Genomic DNA, 18071 nt, shown 5'->3' with positions numbered 1-18071 from the left:
TAAGGTCTTGGCAACTCCTCCAGCTATTTGGCAGAGGTGAACCCATTCAGAACTATGTAGGCCCAGTTAATTTGAGCATTGTTTATTGCGGGTTTAATTTAATTGCATAAGTTTTGTGCTACTTTAAAAGGTTCGGCAATTTTAACCGTACGTAGCTTGAGCAAGAATAGGCTTGGATATTGGGTTAATAATCATATTAAACTTATTAGTAAAGTATTAATTAAATTAGTTGAACTATATCCCCAAGCAGTGATAGTATTAAAATTATACTGGGACATATAAAAGCCTAATAAGTGAAAACAAATTACTTCGACTTGTTGAATAAAATATATTATTTAGAAGAGAAATATTCAAGTTTAAGTTCATAGCACAATGCTCAAATTGATTCTATTATTCATCTTTATGTCAAAGACAGAAATCAAGAAAGTGTAACAATAAAATTTATTTGCCTGTAGAAATAATTAATTGAACCTTTGGCCGAAAATTTAAATGTCATGTTCGTTAAACTTTTAAGTGATTTTGATTATTCGATTGAAATGTTCATGCCTACTGAAGTTTCCCAATAAAGTTTTAACGAGTGTCTGATTCGGTGTTATTCAACTGTTAACAATTAAATAAATTAACAAAGTTATATTTGTTTTTTGTTGAATTCTAGTTGTTCGTGGTTCCAGAGAATATTCATTGGAATCAAAGTATTGCATGCCGTGGCAGCCTATAAGCCAATTCCAATCAATATGCCTAGTCCTAAGACAAAATATGTATGTAAACCCCTTTGCTTGTAGTTGTGTCTGTCTTGTTGGTTGTCATAAATAAATAATAAAATAAAATAAAAGTAAAGTAAATCGCTGGGTGCACGAATCACAAAGTCTTTATTAGAAACCTTAAAGAAGAACCAATATATTATTATTTTAATAAAGTGTAAACGGAATTGTCACATAAGTAACACATCGCTAGATAAGTAGATAATTCGGTATCAAGGGAATATTATTGTTAAAATGTTATTATCCCAAATGATATAATCCCAAATAGATTTTCGTGGAACCTTTACGTACACTAATCATCTACCTACAATAAAGAGAAACAAAAGAATAACGACCTGAAATATTTCAAAGCTGAAAAATCGCCGAATCATTTCCTGGAACGACTCATTCAAATTGAATACTGGAGGAGAGTTCAACTTTTTCATTAAGCAAAGTTTAGCCTAATTAAAATTATTCGGTCCTTAACATACCTTGTTTGATCCTAAAGACTAAGTACCAGCGAAATGTATAATTGCTTTAAAACGAGGCCGAATCCATTTGGAATAAGTGTCCCTTCTCGGATATCTATGTTAATTATCACAAACTCATAATTTCTGCCCTTTTAGTGCCATGGGACTTTAACCATTGAACACATGTGACTATGATCCTAACATATTGTTACATGGTGGAACATAATGTATTTGTTGTCGAAAAGATAACGTCACTTTGTAACCATCTTTGAAGTTTATTTAGTATTTTGGAACAAAATACCTCTACGGGATAATTGAACTGTCAAAATGAGGCTCGGGAAGGCTACCTTCATTTACTAAAAGCAATACGGTCTTTGAATTTAGTCCATTGACAAAAACCTAGGCCGTACAAAAGTGACTGTTCCCTTGATCACGAGGCCTCTTTCTTCTAAATAATTGAGGTAATATTAGTTCAACAGCTTATTTCGCTTCTCTATTGTAAAAAGCTGTGTGTCATGTCACCATAAAGACAAGGATTTGATGTATACCTTATTTATGAGCCTTATTTTCGGCATTCTTGCAAGCGCCATGATATTATTATGTCTGCTAATAACATCTCACTGGCTAGTTCTTCAGTTACTTCGTAATCTTGGCGCTTGCAACAGTGCCGAAAATAGGGATGTTTCCTGGATAAAACATTTAAAGAATTTAAAGAGATAAAGCGCGCCAAAGTTCAGAAGGCCCGTGACGTCAAGGAGTGCTTAAATGTGTAGCAATTTGTGACGTCACCGCCTCATAACTTCGTAATTACTTGTTTGATTGTCAAATAAAAAATACGTGTTCAACATTTTTTGACAATATAATTGAGGGACTTTCTGAAGAGATTCAACATTGTTTACTTCTTCTCTCATAATTATTAATATGTAAGTACTCACTGAAATTTCCAAAATAAATCCGCAGCCCTTACCTGTGTACCCAACTCTTTACATTATTAGCAAACACCTACCAATTTCAAACGATTGTTTAACGAATCCCTTTACAAAATGGAAGGGTCTTAATGTATACTTAGTTGATTTATTACGAGGAAGGAAATACGGGAATTAGACAATTGTACAGAAGATTAATGGATTGGGATATAGCAAATTTCACGCTTTGAGCCCAACGTCAAAGGTCCGGGGTTTATTTCTGGATATTTAACAAAGCTTAGCAGCCTTTTAATAGTTGTGTGGATAGGACTGCATTACCGTTTTAGTACAGTGTATGATGAACTAATTGGTTTTCTCTGAAAGGGAGCAGTACTCGTATTAACATCACGTTCTTCTTTTGTCTGTTATTTTTAGCCACCCAGTATTTCGTTTTCTTAGAAATCGTTAACGCTGTCTACGACTATTTGAATGCCCACAAGTGGTATATAAATAGTCCTGTTTTATTAGGTACCTAACGGTATATTTTTCCAAACCGTACATTTCATATTAATTATAGCTTATGATTTCGTCTGCGTAGAAAAATCATATCCAGTAGCTAACTTCGACAACCTTTTGTCTATCAACCATTTTATTCGTTTAGTGTCCGTTTTCACCATCAATCCCTAATTTTTATGTGACCCCTATGGTAACAGGAATTATGTTTTCATAGAGGTCACTTAAAAATTAGGGATTGATGGTGAAAACAGGCATAAATATAAGGCTAATATGCTCAAGGTGTGAAACTCCAAACAACTATACGAGTACTTATTAAATGTAAGTCATCTGTTACACAATAATGTTTATTTGAAATAGGTATAAGAATAATGATATCACAAAAACAAAGCCCGTTCCCCACATATCAGACAGGTATTGTATTGTAACATTTTAAGCCCTTCGTTTTGTTTCGCGTGAGTTCCAATGTTGATATAATTTACATAAATCACACGGGTAACGTGTTCCAAGCTTATTCGTTATTTGGTAAAGAAAAGCCATTTTCAGTGATTAATGAACCGAAGAATTAACTAAAAACTTTATCAATAAGACAGTTTTTCGTGTTTACTACATCATTTATCATCCTCGGTCTTCTTTAGTGACAGGTTTTCACATATAAATTTTCTGATATAGATACATAAAAAATATAGGACGTAGGTATATGGGACCGCGTAGCTCAAGACCGAACGCGACGGAGGACTGTTTGTGGACGCCCTCTGCCCAATCCAGGGGTCATAGGATCTTAAGTCAAGTAAGTCAAGATGGGACCTTGTTAAGGTTTAAACTGTCCCATCGCTGGGGAATAATTCCGATTTCTTGAGGCCCAAAAATTTCCAGTTCTAATAGTTACCGTACCAAATCTTTAGAGCGTTTAATTTCTCAATATTGGTCTCTACATAGACTTTGAGTGAAGTTTCAGGAACTCTTCGAGAACATGTAAGAGATGAAGCAGTCCCTATTTGTAATCTTGTACTTTTATGTTGTACACTAGCTTTTTTGCCCGCGGCTTCACCCACGTGAAATTTAGTCTGTCACATATCGTCATAAATTTTAGCTTATGTGTTATTCTGGGTTATAAAAAAATATACTGTAATGTTTTATCAAAATCCGTTCAGTAGTTTTTGCGTAAAAGAGTAACAAACATCCAGACATCCAAACTTTCGCATTTATAATATTAAGTAGGAAGTAGGATGAAACGAATTACTATCAAAAGACCACCAAATGTAAAATGAAAATCAATAAAAAAGTATTAAAACATTTTATTTATGGACCTATTCATATAAAGTCTATTCAGTTTAATTCAATCATCGGATTTGCGAGTCATATAAACTATTTTTGCGAAATAATACCAGCCTATGAGTTATTAACCTATTCTATTTGTGTATAGTTTTAATTATTCTATTCCTATCAGCGGGCAGTCAATTCCAAATCGGCTCAAATAAATTGAGTCCATTCATGAAATTATTTAATAAACCCTTTGCCCGTGGATTCGTTTGTATGGATTTTGATCAAATATTAAAAGACAAAAGGACACACCAAGCCCGCCAACAACCCTATAGCTCGATGTTGGCTGCTTTATTTAACAAGAATCATGTCGACGACTTGTACTATAAGTATAATAATATGTACTTTAACAACAAGTCAAAAAACGACGACTCATATCGGTGGGTTAGCGTAAATACAAAATAACTTTATTCTAGCTATGACATAATTTTGACCACCCATAAAGCCTAACCATTGAAGGCTAACCCTAAGTCCCGCTAAGTGAACTGTCATTGGATCGCTAATATCGGGAGAAAATATAAAGAGTTTGGAGCCAAAGAACAACTTCTATTTTGCAAAGGCAAATGACAAACAAAGGTTTTATTCCTAATGTAAGCCGGCAGACCAGAGTGTAGTGTAGGTATATGTATATCGTAATTGTCTTTTATTTATACTCGTAGTTTAATTATTATTTTTGTCATATTTATATATTATTTTTATTTTTACAAATAGGCATGGATGACGAATCATTTTATTCTGCTCACGAGTCTTCTTCATTCGATGAAGACTCATTTCATGACACTCTATCCCTTAAAGATACGTTAAATCGTAACTTCTTGAACACAAAGCGGTTTCTCAATATTTGCCATATTAACGCTCAAAGTGTCCCCTCACATTATCCCGATCTCTTGGAAACTTTCACCGGTGAAAACCTTCATGCTGTCCTCGTATCGGAGAGCTGGCTCAAGCCATGCCTTGACTCCACATCCTACGCTCTCCCTGGTTTTATTTTAATTAGGAATGATCGGATTGGCAAGGGTGGTGGCGGTGTCGCCATTTACTTGCGCAGCGACATCCCTCATAGGGTGTTGTGCATGTCGCCAGCTCCCTACAGTGCGTCCGCCGAGTTTCTCTTCGTCGAGATCAACGTGAAGGGTATCAAGGCCGTCCTTGGAGTGGTGTATTGCCCTCCTGGTATCGATTACCTCTCCCAACTTGAATCCACCTTGGAACCCATTTGTACGGATTACACGCATCACGTGATCATGGGCGACTTCAACACCAATCTCCTTATCAAATCTTCTTCTTCTACTAAGTTGTCATCACTCTTCACTTCCTTAAATCTGTCTATTCTACCACTACAACCCACTCATCATAATATCGATTCCCCTGATACTTGGCTTGATCTAATTATCACCTCTTCCCCTGACAGTGTCATTGCGCATGGTCAATATGCTGCACCAGGCTTTTCACGCCATGACTTAGTTTTCGCGACCTATAGGCTCCACACCACCAAGCAAAAACCAACTACGGTGCTGATGCGTAACTTTGGCAAGGTGGATGCAGATGCGATTAAGCGCGATGCAGCATCGCTCGACTGGGGTCCGGTTCAATCCGCGAAAACTGTAGATGATAAGGTGGCGTTATTCAATTCTAACTTGCTGTCTCTCTACGATGTGCATGCTCCGCTGCGACCTGTTAAACTTAAACATCTTCCTGCTCCTTGGATCTCGAGAGAAGTGCGTGCGGCGATGAACCGCCGTGATAGGGCTTTCCTCAATTTCAAAAAAGATCGTTCTGACATAAACTGGTGTAAATATAAAGTTGCAAGAAACCGTTGCAATCAGATGGTGAGATCGGCCAGACGCGGTTATATCCATGATAACATTAACAACACCTCGTCTGCGGATGTGTGGAAGTTCCTCAAAACACTGGGTATTGGCAAACGCCCTACCACACTTTCTCACTCCTCTTTCTCTTCTGATGAGCTAAACACCCATTTCTCCTCTGCTTCCACTTTGGATCCGCTCATCAGATCACAAACTATCAACGAGATAACTTCCACAACTCTTCTACTTCCTGAAGTGTTTATGTTTTCTGCTGTGTCTGGTGATGAGGTCAGGAAAATTATCCTCTCCATCAAATCCAAAGCCGTAGGTTTTGATGATATTAGCCGTACCATGATCCTTATCCTCCTCGAATTCCTTCTCCCTTTCATTACCCATATCATTAACTTTTCCTTATCCTCTGGTGTGTTTCCTCGCAACTGGTGCAAAGCCTTTGTAATCCCTCTACCCAAAATACCTAATCCTTCCACCTTAAATAATTTTAGGCCCATATCCATATTACCATTCCTCTCAAAAACCCTAGAGGCGGTTGTTCACTCCCAACTGTCCAAACTCATATTCACAAACAACCTCCTCAGTCCTTTCCAATCCGGTTTCCGTCCTGGCCACAGCACCAGCACTGCACTGCTCAAGGTGACGGAAGACATCCGAATGGGAATGGAACATGGCCAACTTACATTGCTTGTACTCATTGATTTCTCCAATGCCTTTAATACAGTTGACCATGAAGTCCTCCTATCGTTGTTATCCAGATACAATATGTCACCAGTTGTCATGGATTGGTTCGCCTCATACCTCTGCGGACGCCAACAGGCCGTACGCATAGATAAAACTATTTCCCACTGGCGTGACCTCGTGACCGGTGTTCCGCAGGGTGGTATACTTTCCCCTCTCCTTTTCTCTATTTTTATCAATTCACTCACCTTCGGTATTGGCTCGTCTCACCATCTGTATGCCGATGATCTTCAACTTTACCGACATTGTCGTTTTGACGAAATTGACCAGGCTGTACATCGCTTAAACGATGACCTTGAACATATCGCACACCTAGATCTAAACTGAGACAACTCAAAAAAGGGCATTTTTCAGGAGGCGAAAAAAACGTATTACTACATATTTTGTTAGGGAAGTTATGAAACTCAGTTTTATTTTGGATTATTGATAGGCTGTGAAATGACCCTGTGTATTAACTGGGTCAAAAAATCTATCCTTTTTACCTTTAATCGCAGTTTTTTTAGTTGTTACATTTTAGGGGAATGACTTTGTATAAATAATAAAGTACATTTAGACTTGAATCAGTTTTGTTTGGACATTTTGAGATTTGAGTCCTCCTTTTCCACTCTTAAAATTTTTATATCGTGCCATTTAACTTGATTCCGATTTTCGTCTACAACCAAATTAGTTGCCCACATTTTTTGCAAGATTTTAGTGTCACAAAACTTTTCAAATGTCATCTCTTCCACGTTCTTTGGTCCTCTGTATTTCAAAATTTCAAGATGTGGCTGAGTCCTCTTCCTGCACTATTAAAGTGTTTTCATTGAATGTTTCGATATCCTTAATCATCAATTTAGGAATTGTTTGAGAAAGCAGTTCTTTTTAACACGATTTGGATCAGCATAAGAGATATAAATGAAGATTTCATGACATGGTGAACATGATAGGTGTTTGAGTTTCTTCAGCCACTTTTTCTTAGCATCAGCTGATTGATATGTTTATTTATTATTTATTTACTTATTATAGACCTTTTTTCTACATTATTTTTTATTTCTACATTATAAAGAAGGTTTTATCTCTTGTGCAGACAACAGCATATCAGACTATACACTTGTATTACAACTACATTAGTTACTACAGTGTTTAACTTGAAGTGCCGTCGTCTGTACATTGCTATTTTAACTATCTTTACACTGTTCTCTCAAAATATTTAAAAGAAAACGACCTAGCATATTTTTTTCGGAAAATAAAAAAAATATCCACTGTAATTTTTACTTATCCAACAATAGTAAGTTAACTCAAAACACTCTTCTCAAACACAACAGTTGAACAGTTTGAATAAAACTAACTTTATTTAGAAACAGGGATTATCATACTGTACCTGATTTTAGGTGAAACATGCAAAACTACGCGTTCTGTATAGAAAAACATTGAATTGAAATTTGTTCCAACAAAACTACGCCAACTAGAAATTCACAAGTTGATTCATCAAAACAAACTCAACTCAAAATAGTAACAAAATATAAGTTACTTTATCAAACAAAACTGGAACAAGTCAAAATGATCTGGTTGACTATTGCAGAACAATTCATCAATACTGTTACTACTCAAATTAACTCATTACATATTTTCTGCTTAGTTAAGCAGAAAATATGTAATGAGTTAATTTGATTTCGATTTGTTACAGTTGTAACAAATCGAAATATCCGCGTTTTCGTTTATTTTAATACGTGCACTCTCTGATACTAGCGAAGGTCAACTGACAAAACGCTTGTTTAGGTGGAAGGGGTTGACAAGCGTTGATTCAACAAAAGTAAGTTATCGCCATCTAGCGGCAAATGGATCAAGGCTTTATTAAACCTGTTATGTTGGAAAGATGCGTATGATAACCGAGTATTTGAATACAAGCATAAGTCAAAATTGGCAATTTTTGAGTTGTCTCAGTTTAGATCTAGGTGTGCGATATCAGGGAATGGTCAAATCGTTACGGCGTTGCTGTTAATCCCAACAAATGCCAGGCTATAATAATCGGGAGCCAGCGACAACTCTGTCGTTTAAATATGAATAGTGTCCCAACTGTCACTTTTAATAGTGTGGATATACCATACTGTACTAGTATTAAGAACCTTGGCCTATACCTTGACTCTACTCTTGGCTGGACGACTCAGGTCTCAGAGATTAGCCGGAAGGTCACTGCCACATTGCGTTCTCTTTGCAGATTAAAATATTTCCTTCCTGTCAAAACCAAGATTTTACTTGTCCACGCCCTAATTTTCCCGCTCATAGATTATGCTGATGTGTGTTATCCGGACCTTAATCAAGTTCTCCTTAACAAACTGGACCGCCTTCTCAACAGTTGCATCCGGTTCATATTTTGTCTACGTAAATATGATCACATCTCCTCCTACCGATCTGAGCTCAAATGGCTACCTGTTCCTCTACGGCGTAATGCCAGAATTCTCACTACACTTTTTACCATCTTAAACGACCCTAATGCTCCTTCCTATCTTAAATCTCAGTATACTCTTTTAAGTTCAACTCATGTAAGGCAACTTCGTTCCTCCAACAAACTTCTTCTTTCTACCCCATCCCACCGCACTGGTTTCCTCTCTAATTCATTCCTTCTCCAATCTATTCGCCTTTGGAACGCTCTTCCCGAGAACATTAGGCAGGCTCCCAGCAAGTTTGTGTTTAAATACTCTGTGCGCAAGCATTTCCTTGAACGTATCTCGTCGTCTTGATCTCTCTTAAACCTTCTCGTTATCCACCTTATATTATGTATATGTATGTATTTATGTAGGTATATATTTTGTATTAATATATTATAATATTTTATGTATTATATTAGTATAAGTTTTTTTGTATTTGTACTATTTTGCACCGCCTACTTAAATTCTCTGTTTTGTCTAATTTTCTGGTTAGCTGGAAGAGAATGCCACATGGCATTAAGCTCGCCTGTTGTACCACTGTTTTTATGTGTGCAATAAAGATTTTAAATAAATAAAATAAACTGAGCTTACCCGTAAGCTAGACATACGACAAGTGTCAAAATGTTTAACAATATACCATTTTCCGTGCATACTGTTTATTTTGTTTTAGTACTTCTATGTAGCTGAGATTTCTTTAGGTCTACGTCTCAAAGAGCACAGATAAATCAACAATTTATTGTTTAATTTTCTGTTATTCTATAGATATAAAACACATTTAAAACAATCAAATAAATTAAATAAACTGGAAGTTGGATCAAACACTTTTAGGATAACTTACGTAAATAATACAAAACTAAATTAATCTGGAATTCTTAAATTAATTAAATAACTTTACCTGTACCTTTACAATCTAATAAGTTTTTAAATGAATTAAAGTTAAGAAAATTAATAAATAAAATTAAATAAATAAAAAAAATATCTGAATTCATTTTTCATCATTTCTGTCATGTCTTAGGATGTTTGAATGTGAACTCTCCCAATGATTTCCTTTGGCGATTGGAATATTGATTTCAAACTCGGATTTCATGACTGAAGAAGTGTTTTTAAAAAAGTTGTGTCTTGGATTGTAATGATTAAGAATCAACTACCCACAAAAGTAATAAACAGACAAGTTCGCAGTTAAACGTCTGGTTATAGCGTTTTTAAATCGCTAAAGACAAACGCTACTATGTCAGATTAAACCCGATATACCGAAAGTCGATAGCACACTAGCGCCCTCTGTGTCTGATCTTCCCGCTTAAGTGATTGGTTCCGGTTGAGATACGATTCCTGAATCGCGATGGTTGTGTACAAACGTTGGACAAAGTTGCGTCGCGGGTTTGGGACTTTGAGGCAATCGGTTATTTTGTGTGCTATACTGAAAATCTATACAAATAAATCTAATATATGAGTCTATCTGCATAAAAGTTATGTTCTTACATTGTAAAAGTATGTAGGTATATCTCAAGGAGGTGTTTTGTTTTGTTCATAATTTCCACATAAAGTCGCATGCAAAAAAATCATACAAGATTGGCTAAAAAATAAAACCTATGACGAAACTGAAAACCTGTTACAGATTTTAACTTAATTTAGATCAAGGTAAAAATAATGCTTAGTAATTAAGAATAGAAATGTATTTATATTTAGTTACACACTGTTATTGTGATAATGTTTAGTATGCACTAACCTACTTTTAATAAAATACCTAAGACACAGGCAAACAATTTTGCTTAGTTTAGGTATTAATAATTTTACCTTCGCACACTAACCTTAATTTAAGTAAGTGAAATCAAATGTATCTAGGCTAAGTTTTATTAAGTAATAAATTTATTCTTATTCTTCTTATTGTGTATAACGAATGTTTACTATACTTGATGAGTTAAACTATTATTAAGTAATTAGTCAAAGTGCACTAGAGATATTTTTTGTAAATAAGTATGGTGTATCAATTTATTACAAAAAAAAACCTCTATTTTTAAAATTAGAAACCCACCAGTGTTAAATATACGCAATTTCTATTATCAAATCACGTCAATACAAACGTGTTTTTCTAATGGATGCTGAATGGATACAATTTCTGATGAAAAACAAACAAAATGAACATCATACTCGATACATGGACACGTTAATGGAAATAAGGTAAAAGGGTTACGGATCGCGCATATACAGACGATAGCAGATCAAACTTTACACCGTGGGGTCCTATGTACTTGTAATAAAGGTGAGTTTTCAACAAAAAGGGATAGCCTGGAGTGCTGCCTGTACGTCCCAAACAAAATTAAACTCCACCAAAATAGGTTTTACACGGCGGAGCGGAATTAAAATTTTAAAAATAAGCCCTTTCGTATATCGAACTCCTACCACGGGTTTGGAGTCGAAGGGTAACGGAAAATCCAGGTTTGCTCCGAATGTGGTATTTTCCGGGACAATTTTGATCCGTCTAGTATTGGGAAATATAAATTCTGATATGGAGTATCCGAGAGGCGGGTACATTGCAAAAACATTGTACAGATTCTCAAAGGAAAATTTGATGAATTTTCACTTAACCAATCATTTAACCTCGTAGCGCCCACGCGCCTTTTGATAACCCAAAATAAACATGGCGACTACAGCCCAGAACTTTTTTCAACTAACTTTCAATTACCGCCCATGCGCCTTTCAGAAGGCCATATTATTAAACTTTGTCTAGATTTTTGAAATTTCGCGGCTTAAAGAAATAATTTAATTCGATTTCTGAACGAAATATTAGGGAACAGTTTCCGGTATGCTACCATTGGCTGTCACAATTGACAGATGGGATTTTTTGAAAAATGGCCGGCGGTATGGACGGCTCACTAACACGTAGTTAGTAAATCGCATTTTTTTATGATAATCCGTGGTTGTCGAGTATGTTTTTATGCAAAAAGTTGCTAACGAATAGGTATTACTTAAATAGAGATAATTACTTTGCATTTTTAGGGCAGAAATTCTGCGAAATCTTGGTTTGAAATAATATGTACTTTGTGAAGGCGGTTGGGTCGAAGCTAGTACTAAAAATATCATAATATTTTTAGTTTGTGGCTTTGTGTTATATTGGTTTATGGAATATTACTAATATAAAAATGCAACTTATCTTTCACTAATAATTAATTTAATTAATTAATTATTTGTCGGCCGTTTGGTGTAGTAGTTCTAAAAGGGACTACTATGCCGAGAGGTCCCGGGTTCGATTCCCAGCCGGGCAGAAATTGAAATGATGAATTTTAATTTCTGTGATGGGTCTGGGTGTTACTAGTATAATATGTATGTATTTAAAACGTATATAATGTAGTATATCCGTTAAGCGAGCACCCATAACACAAGCATATTAATTGCTTACTATGGGGCTAGATAGCGTTATGTGTGAAATTGTTCAAAAATATTTATTATATTTATTATTATTATTAATTTAATACTCTTTACACTACAAATTTTTTGTATTATTTAATTTTACATCACTTAATACTTCCTTTTAATCTAGAATTTGTGGCCCGATGGCCTTTGTAAAGAACAAAAGGTAGACAAATAATTGAATTTAAAAACACATGCTAATATAATCATAATTATACCCTGAAAGTTTCACTTCAAACCGGTAACTCTAACACATACGAATTTCAACTCAAAATCTTGGGCTGATAGGACTATAACTATAAGTCCTATAAGAAGGACGGTCGGGTCGTAGTTAAAGAGGATCCAAAAAATCCGTGGGCGCTACGAGGTTAACGTAAGTAAAAACATCGGGTTAAAAATAAAAACAGGTGTGACCATGACTACTCTGCCAAGAGTGTAGCAACGAAGAAGAGAAGAGAGAAAAACATAATATTATTACGTATAAGGATGGATTATTGAAACATTGTAAAAAGTACTTGGGTACAATAAATTAATCTAGAACACACTTATACTACTCGACACCAACTTTCTTTGGGAAATCATTTCCAAACCTATCCAATATGCAGGGGATAAAAAAACCAAGAGTAATTTTGAAACTTGTTAACAATTAAATTTGTGAGCAGCCTAATCAAGAACCTAAATGAGTCGAGCTCAGTTACAAACAAAAGTAGGTACGAGTAGGTATGTAGCAAAAACCTTACATGACGAACACCAGAGTTTGTAGCAACTTTGTTTTGTCTACATTGTATGTTTCACGTTCCAATATAAATTCTATTTCACGGAATTAATTAGTAAATTGGATGACTTGGTAATTTTGTGTTCTTTTTGTGCATTCTAGGACTAGGTACAGTCAGCTTAAAATAGTTTGTGACACCCAAATTGGCCAAAAAGTTCGCAAAACGTCTTTGTTACAATTGAAATAAGGTTGTGTCAACTTTTTGGTCACTTCGAGTTTCACTATTTTTTGACGCTGACTCTACATAACATGTACTTTGTGTAATTTTTGTGCAATATTTTAGCTGGGAAAAGCTTCAGTATTGAAATAATATGTGTTTTCCAAAATAGAATGTAGCTCATCGTCCCGGAATTCACAATTTACCATGATGGTGGCTGTCACATCAATGTCAGCTGTCAAAACTTTGCACAGACGGGAGAATTACTTTTGCATAATGTTTATATGAAATTGAATATACATACCTATGATGAGAGGTGCCATTAATTAAATTATACGATTATAGAGGACTTGTTGGAGAGATAGGTCACACCCATTGGCTACAGTAATAAGTACATGGCTATGCCCAGAGTTTCACATAACACAAAAGTTTATGATCATCAGAAGTTTGTTTAAAAAAACATCGTTTCTCATCTTCTAAATAAGTATATAACTCAAAGGTGACTGACTGACTGTTTGAAATAGTGATCTATCAACGCACAGCCAAAACCACTGGACGGATCGGGTTGAAATTTGGCATGCAGGTAGATGTTATGACGTAGGCATCCGCTACAAAGAATTTTACGAAACTCCACCCCTAAGGGGGTAAAACGGGATCTACGCGTACGTAGTCGCGGGCGGCCGCTAGTGTAGATATAAACTTGTCACACTTATGTAGATTCTACTTTATTTAATTAGCAAAAGCAAATGAAGGATTTGGCTAAGTACAGTTGAGGAGGCTTTATGTTCGCGTATGTGTCCCTGTCTACTCACGGACATTGCCCGCGGGCGGCGTGACCAGAGGGAGCGGCGAGCGTTCGGCGAACGAACGAGCAATGTTCGATTCGCGAGCGAACATCAAAGAAGACGATCCTGACGCACTCTCTTCAACGACTTTGCACTAAACGGTCTCGATAATATTGTAAATTTATATGGAATAGATAACCAATTTTATACAGTCCACTCTTTTTATTTATAAACTACCACTACACACCCTTTTAGGGAGTGGTCATATTATATTCTTACACGAAACAATCGCTTGATGATTTTGAGTTATGTAAACAAGAGCATCAATGCAATTAAATGGATTTTCATCATCTCTGCCCATACGGTTACGGATACTTATTTCCTGTGCTTCCACGTTCGGATATCGCGTTTTGGACACGCGCACGCTTTGTCCGAACTTCAGTAATTTGAACTTAGTTATCCACCGTCAAAAGGGACTGTCTGCTAGTGATTTATTGTATCAATTACAGGGATTTAAGTTCGGGAAAGTTGGCGCGATATTTTGGGTATGCCGGGAGTGAATTCACAAACTTTGATAGATTCATTTACTTGATCCTGCGTTTGCTTTCTGTCGGGATTTCTGTCTATTTTGATTAGTGTCCTAGGTGATTAACGCCCGTATTTTCAAACATTACTATGAGGTCTCACAGTGCGCATGGACGCGCAGGGTGATACACGAACCGATTATAGAGCTCTATTCAACGCTGTGCGTTCGATTTGCAGCTTCACTTAAGCAAGTATCGTTTGTGAATACGGGCGTAAGTCACTAATCAACCAGAACGTTACTTACAATACAGTGACAGTCTTCGCATGACAGTTTCTTAAACTATTGCAGCTAGTATCTTACACTCTATTGAACGTCAATTTTTCTTGTTCATTATTTCAATAAATAAATAAATTAAATAAAAAAAACTAGCATGGAAAATGTAGAGAGCTCATTGTGAAAACATTTTTTTTATTTCCATCCTACAAATCCTTCCTTCCATCATTAAAACTGATATATTCAAGCAGTGTATGCTAATATGTTTTTAGATCAGTCAGAAACTTCAATCTACCTACGTAATACCTAATTGAGAGTTTATAATGTCTTCAAACTACATATGTACAATGATTCTAAGGTAAGATCGAGTCATAAGATATATTTTGTAAAAAATGTGTAATAATCTGATGTGTACTCAACTGTACATGAGCACACAAATATTTAAGCACAAAAATACATAAACAACCCGTATCATACTCTCATCACATCTATGAGGAAATATTAATAACTCTATAAGCTATTCAGAACTGCTTCACCGCAAAGAACATTCCCTTCAAATATTTCCATCCCATTTATTATTAACTTGTTTATTTTCCTCAAAAATATAGGCATCCCTTTCTGCGATGGATATTAACCTCATCATTTATTGCGCACCCTCTCTACGGAAGAGGTTATATTATTTTCTCTGACCGGAGTATTTTTAGGGTACCGTAAGCTAATTTTCAGAGGAACTCGTAAATGCTTTACAAACAGCCATTACCATTAAGTAGGTGTATTAAAATTCCAATTGAAATAAGAGTAAGTTGTTTTTTATGTCCCGGATACACTGGGACAAATTTTTAATGTCCCTTTGAACTCAGATTCTATGGCTGAGTTGCTCCATCTAACTTTAACAGTCACTATAATGATAACCAGTGCTTTTTGTATGGAGTTTGATATACTTTTGACGTTTGTCCAAGTTAAAATAAGATGGTGCAACCCAGCCCAAGTGTTGCAGCAACGTTCCCAAATTGACCCGAACTGTTCCTTAGTGTTTCGCGCAACATTCTACGCTGACCCGGGACATATTTCGTATTTATGTTCTGCGGGAAAAACATTATCCCCGGAAAATCACGTAGTTGGTTAGCGACATGTTCCGCAACATTTTGCTCCATTTGTCCCCAAGTGTATTTGTAGCTTAAATTATAATTTACGATGGGGAAGTTGACACTTGACACATTAATTATTAATAATTTCAAGGCGACAAGTTCCCAAAAATCACTTCATTTAGCCTTGACACAGATACTATGCCCTGAAAACCCAATCGATTTCAATATCTATCAAATTTATACTTTAATATAATAATTTTGCTGTAAAAAGTTTATGGGAAATCACATTTTGACAGCTCAATAAAAAGTATGTCAAGTGATGGGTGTGTGAATTACCCAATTTTGTAGCATTAGAATTTTATTTCGTAAAAATTGCCTTTTTCTTTGCTATTGGCAAATTTTATAAATGCAAGTTGGTATGAATGTAAGTAGTAATGATATGAATTGAAAAAGAATTTGAACTGTCTATCTTGAAAATCTCAATTCGTATGTATTTTCCCATCACTTTCAATTACTAGAGCTGGATGATGTAATGTGGCTTTATTTGTTCAAAATACAGACTATTCCATTTCAATACTGAATATCATTTTTTTTTAACCTAGAAGAGTTTTTAAGCATTCCTTTTTCGAAATCGTTTTTTTTTTCGCTTATTCCCAAAACATTCTCAAGCTTCGTTGCCCATGTCGTAATACCACATTCCGTACTCAGTGATATTGTCGACTCGTTATATTTCTACAAACACGTTAAATCTCCACGACGGAACCCTTGCCGCCTTATTGTTTGTTCTTGACCAATTTTACGGATTAAAGAACCTTTGGCCAGATGGACTTAATTTACGTGAACGCGCCTTGTATTGGATATTTTTGGCTCCGATTTGCATTTCGAGTGTTTCTTTTGTTATTTTCCCTTTGTTATTTATTTTTAAAATCTTTGGATAAGGCATGATATTGATTCATTAATAAACCAATATCTGGGTTAACCCCTTTCGGCACTAAATGAGAGGGAAATTTTATTTTTAACTCATTTCATCTTTTTTGACAAAACCAAAATTATCACAGATATAGGAAGACAACATTTATAATAGTTGAAGTGCCAAGTTATTCTTTGTTTACGTGATTTCAAAACTGGATCACAAAGAAGTTAAAGGGTAGTAGAATTAGCTACTTTAAACATTTGACTCTAAATAAAAAATGCGACAAAATTGTATGCAGTTTGCAATTTGTTCACCAACTTTGTATGTTTAGCATCAAAGCAAATTATGCTGCTATGCAGGCATCGCAATGAAATTTGCAGAATAAAAAGTTGATGAGACGATAAGTTTTGAAGTAAAAAGTTATGTGACTTTTATGTTTAAAATTCACACAAACTTGCAATAGTCAGGTAGCGGAACATAAATGAAATTGTAGATTCTTTAAGAGTATCATATTAGAAAAGCTGAATGTCTTATATTGAATTGGTTGATTGGTAAGGTATTTAAAACAAAACAGGACCGATGACGTCATGAAAATCGAAGAATTTATGCTAAAAATATTCATGGTTCCCCATACATCAATGAAATTCCAATCAACCTTTGTAAACCTGTAATTAACCAGGCCGAATGGTATTAAATTACGTAGTCCCATGGCAACTTAGACCGGGGGAATTGGTCCGTAATTTAGGCAATCCTGCGGCTGGTACGCATCAATCCTTGCTAAATGGGCTCCGATCCGTGTATACCTAAGATGTTAGAGATACACAACACTGTTGGTTCTGTGTAAACTAACCCTGCTAGTCATAAAATAATTTAAGGCTATGAATGAATCATCCATCTTTCTGGCAACTATTATTTTCACGGTGACGCATTCATGACGTAAAAGTCTGGTAATTAAAAAAAAATGGGGAAAACTGCGTTCAGCGATGGTCGTCCAATAGCTGAAATGAGGATTACCTAATACTGGTGGTTTTGTTCTGCTTTATAAAACAGAACAATGCTCCTACAACAGTGTTGGACAATTAATTATCTATCTGTCAATTTCTGGAAATTATTAATTTCACCCTCCTTTGGGGGAGGGTTAATTTCAGCAGTTCCTGCAGTTTTTTAATGATGATAATGACCATTATTATTAGCAAGCCCAACGGATTAGCAAGCTGAAGTGGCCA

The 18071-nt window shown here is 35.6% G+C and overlaps 1 protein-coding gene and 1 long non-coding RNA gene across 2 annotated transcripts in view; one reads left to right on the top strand and one right to left on the bottom strand.

The window, feature by feature from the left end:
- LOC135078024 (uncharacterized) overlaps positions 1-18071 on the top strand; it is a 520464-nt gene that overhangs the window by 274223 nt on the left and 228170 nt on the right. The gene's annotated exons all lie outside the window — the stretch shown is intronic.
- The window catches only part of LOC135078007 (connectin-like), a 126618-nt gene that overhangs the window by 100787 nt on the left and 7760 nt on the right, over positions 1-18071 (bottom strand). The gene's annotated exons all lie outside the window — the stretch shown is intronic.

Source organism: Ostrinia nubilalis, chromosome 14 (genome assembly GCF_963855985.1).
Source record: "Ostrinia nubilalis chromosome 14, ilOstNubi1.1, whole genome shotgun sequence".
NCBI classification, from domain to species: domain Eukaryota; kingdom Metazoa; phylum Arthropoda; class Insecta; order Lepidoptera; family Crambidae; genus Ostrinia; species Ostrinia nubilalis.
Note: the sequence above shows the minus strand (reverse complement) of the source record. Positions and strands in the feature narration are given on the sequence as shown.